The 5,018-nt window shown below is 42.0% G+C and overlaps 1 long non-coding RNA gene across 2 annotated transcripts in view; it reads right to left on the bottom strand.

Moving 5' to 3' along the window:
* The window catches only part of LOC102375773, a 2,454-nt gene extending 967 nt beyond the window's left edge, over positions 1-1,487 (bottom strand). The window contains exons 1-2 of one of the 2 annotated variants that reach the window (XR_323407.3): positions 1,390-1,487; positions 172-260 (exon numbers count right to left, since the gene is read on the bottom strand). This is a non-coding gene — a long non-coding RNA (uncharacterized LOC102375773). Of the gene's footprint in view, positions 1-171; positions 261-1,217; positions 1,290-1,389 lie in introns of those variants that run through there. The other variant, XR_001357750.2, reaches the window with a different exon arrangement.
* Positions 1,488-5,018: the final 3,531 nt, after the last annotated feature.

Below are 5,018 nucleotides of genomic sequence, written 5' to 3'. Positions count from 1 at the left end.
TAGTCTTCTACAGAAGTCAACATCACCAACCCAAGGCACTGAAAAGTCAAACAGCAGTCCTCTAAATCATGAGATTTCAAAGGTAGAGTCCTTTTAATTTGCCTTCTGACCAATAAGAAATCATGTTCTAGAGAGTTTCACCTGTAGCTACAAGGGCTGGTGGGAACTTACCTTCATTAACATAAAGCCTGAGATTCACTGTATCATCTGACTCCAGGAATTGGGGTAAGATCATTAAAAGTATGACCTGTGCGAATGTCCTGTAGAGTGGAATGGATGAAGCAACATTAGGATACAATGAATAAGGCTTTGGAGTGGTAACTGGAACCCTACAAGACTGAAAAGGGAATTATTGTTTTTCATAGGGCATTTTGTACCAACCAAAGCAATTTTATTGTTGGGGTAATCCCCCCATTCATTTAGCATTTCCTACTGAACTGTAAAGGAGGGAAGAATTTCAAACTCTATTGCAAGCCATTGGTATAGAGTAAAGTGAAATTATTTGGCTGAAAATAATTTGGGTGAATAAACATAGATTTGGTGAGAACCAGACTTCCCACAAGTGACAGATTGTGTGTAAAAAAAAAACACAAAACAAAAAAACCCCACAAAACAAAAACAAACAACCAAAAAACCAAACAAAGCAAAGCATTATGAAAAGGTTAAGAGATTTGATTGTTACAATATAAAAAGACTTTCCCTAGCATCATTTTTTTTAGTTTTATTTGACACTTGCTCAGACTTAAAATTTTATTCAGCCTGAAATGAAGGATTTTGACTTTCCATTTGCCAGCAATTTCAAAATGGTTTTGCTTTGGACAGACCCCAAATTCATTATTGTTTAGTTTTTTGGGTTTTTTTGGAACTGCCAGTGATCCATAAAATCAATTATTTGCATGGGCGTTCACTGAAAATCTTCTGAGATCTGCCTGGGCAGTGATTGTATGGTATTGGCTGCTGCCTCTTATTTCCAGCTGAGAAAGAGATAACCAGAGCAAGTGGGGATAAAAACGAACAATAGAAACATAGCTGGCAACGGGCTTTCTTCAAGAAGAGCAAAATACCACAGGCAAGACAGAGAGAGCTGAGCTCCTAATATTGCTCTATCACGTAAAGAATTGCTGTGGCAGCCTCAGGCTTGTCATAAAAGCACATACAGGTAGAAAGTCTCTTCTAATTGGCAACCTACTATAGGATATTTCCACAAGTGCACTTACAGTCACCCTCCAGCCCACTTTTTATGAGTGGTTGAACAATAGACCAGTAGTTATCAGCCTTTTCCATACTGGGTTCCCCTCTTCCATACCAGACCCTATGCAGCTGATATCCAATTGGGAATATGGGGTGACTATGTTGAGAACTGCTGAAATAATTAAAGCTCAGTAGTACCTGGTTGATACCTCCTCCTCCCTTCTGAAATCAGTCAATGCACTAAACACTAATCCTCTCCCTCCTGCTATCAGACCTGCACTGACACACTGTGGAGAATAATTTGTGACCCAAGACCTTGATAGTAGATGTCTGTTTTAAGTGGGTTGTTTATCTAAGGATTTGCTCTTTACAAAAAAGTCCTTATTCCATCAAGAGAGATCTTCCAGCTGAACAAACAAACCATGAATGAACATCAATTACTCTGCCTTCCAAATTGCTGAATATTTCATTTCACACCTTTCTTAGAGCATTATTAACGTGTAAATCAGGAGTTCTCTTCCCACAGGTCATTGGTACAAAGCCTAAATGGATTGTGTGATAGTCTCAGCCCTTGGATTTGCAGCACATTAGAGAAATACAGTGAGAATCAGTAATACAGATAAGAGTAGAGATCAGAAGATAGAGAGAGACCAGCCACATTCACACTTCAGCCAGCCCCATTCAGTGCACTGATCAATCTCACAAGAGTACAGATCCCTCCAGTGTGCTTGGCACGGTCAGAGACACAGACTTTACCTACCCCCACAGCTTACTAGAGGGCTGAAGGGTAAAAAAGAACATTCAGATTTGTCCACCTTAACATACATTTGTCTTTAAACTTTGAGCCAATCAACTGATAATGTAAAGGCCTCTCTCTTCATTTTCCCCTTGAGCCATTGTTATCTAGCTGGGTTTCTTACTGGTATCAGAACAGAGAAGTGATTTACTGAGGATCTACCATGACCTCACAGATCACTGCAGAGAGGTGTTATAGTGCTTCAGTGACAGTGTGGCATTAGGTGCACAGGCATTTTATGAGAATTAGACTGGACAGGGCTGGTAGTATGAGGGCACTAGATGAGTGGGGATGCTGAAGTTGGGTGGGGGCACCTTTGTGTGTGCCTCAGTTTCTCTACTTGCTGCAACCTGCTTTGTCTATTTTAAATCTGAGCACCTTGGAACAAGGACTGTTTGTCGTTATGTCTGTGTACTGTGGCAAGTACTAAAGACCCTGATGTCAGAACCTATTGGAATAAATAATATGATCACTTTAAGACTGTTAAGACAGGGAGTGTATTGTAAGTCTTTGTGGGTTAGGAAGTTCAAAGGGTTAATTCCCAGAAAGGTCAGTATCTCTGCCACACTACAGATAAGAGCAGAAGCAGAGGTTAAATTATAAAATAATGATGATGATATCCAGCACTTTGCACCTGTAGATCTATCTCTGGCAAACTCATTTTAACCCATTGTCCATTGAGGTCAGATTAATTGGCTTTCAATTGCCTGCATTAACCTTTTCCCCCTTTTCAGGGGGGTGAGGAAGACATTGCATTTGTTTTCTCATCATAGAGAACCAAGCATGATTTGGCAAATCTGTTGAAAATCCTTGCTCCTGGATTTGCAGCATAATGTGCCAGTTCTTTCAGAAACTGCTGATAGAAATGATCTGGTTGCCCTGGCCTGAATGCATTCAGCTCTTTGAGTTTTGTTTCCACCTCAGCTGGGGCAATTTCAACCATTATCCCCTCATTTCCATTATTTACCTCCCTGTTGTCCTCATGGAAAAATGAGGCAAAATATCCATTTTGGGTGTCATTCTACTTCCCTTTGGTCATCACAGTGGCAATGTTTTAGTTATCTAAGTAGTATATTTTGGCACTTCCTTGCAGATAGGGTATCCTCCTGCTTTTAGCAGGCAGTTGGACTACATGACCTTCAGAAGTCCCTTCCAAACCTAATTTTCTATGATTTTTATAGTGATCCTGTTTCCTGGCAATGTATTAAGTGGGCATGCACAGCAGGTTACATACTAGCCATGCATGTAGACAGCTACATGTGTGTGCCCCTGGTGGACACATACTCAGGTCTGAGGCTCAGAGATGCAGATGGCATGAAGTTATAGCTAGTAGGTGATAGATGGACATGAAGATGGGTCCCTATCCCCTCCATACAGCAATTTTAGCCACGTTAGCTGAAAAGGTTAAGGCATTAACCTGGGAAATCAGCATCCCTGTATCAGATATGGTTTGAACCTGCATTTCTTTGACTTTCACACACACACCACAGCACAGGTCAGGCATTCTCTGGGCGCTTCCTTAGCACTCCTTTAAAAACTGGCTCTCTGGGCAGCCAAGAGTGGGAGCTATGTGGAGGCATGAGAAAGAGCACGTTATAGCATGTTTAGCTCAATGAGATGGCTGCTGGGGGAGGGGGAAGGCTGGATTCTAGCATGGAGTCTTGCTTACAGAGAGGCAGAAATCTTCTAATACACTGTCTTTAATCCATTTTATTCAATGACTATTAAATGCAAGGGGCAGTGATTCAACTTCAAAAGGAGGGCTGAAGAGGGTTCTGTATCATACCCAATTTTTGGCCTGGTGGTTTGAGCATGATGCTAGGAAGTGAGAGAAATGCCTGTAGTCATTACACACTCAGGAAACAGAATCCCTACCTGTGTATGAGTGCCAAAAATGCCACTTACAACAACTGTAAATCAACCAGTTAGATGAGCAAAGGGGACTAGGCTGCCAGTTGTTAGCTTTTGCTCCATGCCTAGTCTGTAATCTCTGTTGCATCCTCACTGCATAACAGCTCCACTTGGTTTTACTTTGTTCTTTTATTTACATGACTGGAGACACTCTTCCTATTTGTTTTAATATCCTCAGCTTGCTTTTGGCAGTTCTTACTCTACCCCTTCATTTCTTGACCTCTAAGATGTAGCCTTTGCGGACAATAATTTTTTTTCGTTCATTTTAAATTTGCTGCCTATTCCTTTATGAGGTGGTTCTTCATCCTGAGGTGTGGAGCACTTTCCTTCAAGTTTCCCCATCTCTCTTGGAGTACAGGTTCCTTATATTTTTAGCACCTTTGACTTAAACAATTTCCTCCATGTTCACATCCCCGAACTCCTCAGTCCAGTTGTCTTCCCTCACCAGTTCCCTTAGTTTATCAAAATTTTCCAGTTTCAAATCAGAACCACTAGTCACCGACCTACTTTTATTTATCCTTCCTTTTAATTTGATGCTGTGCTTGTGCTCAGAGATTGCTGCAGTGACAAAGATCCCAAAGGAACAAAGCAGGCTGATGATAAGAGCTTCTGGTGGCATGCCTGTTCAGCTGCTAGTAGTACCCCAACCTCGCTTGTAGAGGTGTCTCTTCAGCCACAGTATCGGAGACAGCGACAAGCACTTCTGCAGCAGTAGCCTGGGAGATGTCACTTTGGGTCTGCTCCCTTCATTGGCAGATGCCATCTCCCAGCACTCTCAGCACCTCTAACCTCTCCTCCTAAGCCAGTGCCTCTGGCTGGTTGATCTTGGTGCTTTTGACTGCTGTCCCTGAGGTCTGTCAGTATCTTCCAGGTAATTCAGTGCTGAGAGATGAACACAATATGAAATGCCAAAGCCACAGAGATCAGGCTCCATGATCTGATGCCTTTAGATACGTAGCCCAGTTTTGTAGGGTCAGCCTCCTACATAGCTATACCCCACGACAAACTCGTGTCTAATATGTTTTGCAATCTTGCCCTGACATTCTCTTTCAGCATCACTGCTCTCCTCTGTGCAGTGCCTTTCTCCCTAGACCTGAAGCTAGCATGTATTTTATCTTTC

This window comes from Alligator sinensis, unplaced genomic scaffold, assembly GCF_000455745.1.
Source record: "Alligator sinensis unplaced genomic scaffold, ASM45574v1 scaffold203_1, whole genome shotgun sequence".
In the NCBI taxonomy this organism is placed as follows: domain Eukaryota; kingdom Metazoa; phylum Chordata; order Crocodylia; family Alligatoridae; genus Alligator; species Alligator sinensis.
Note: the sequence above shows the minus strand (reverse complement) of the source record. Positions and strands in the feature narration are given on the sequence as shown.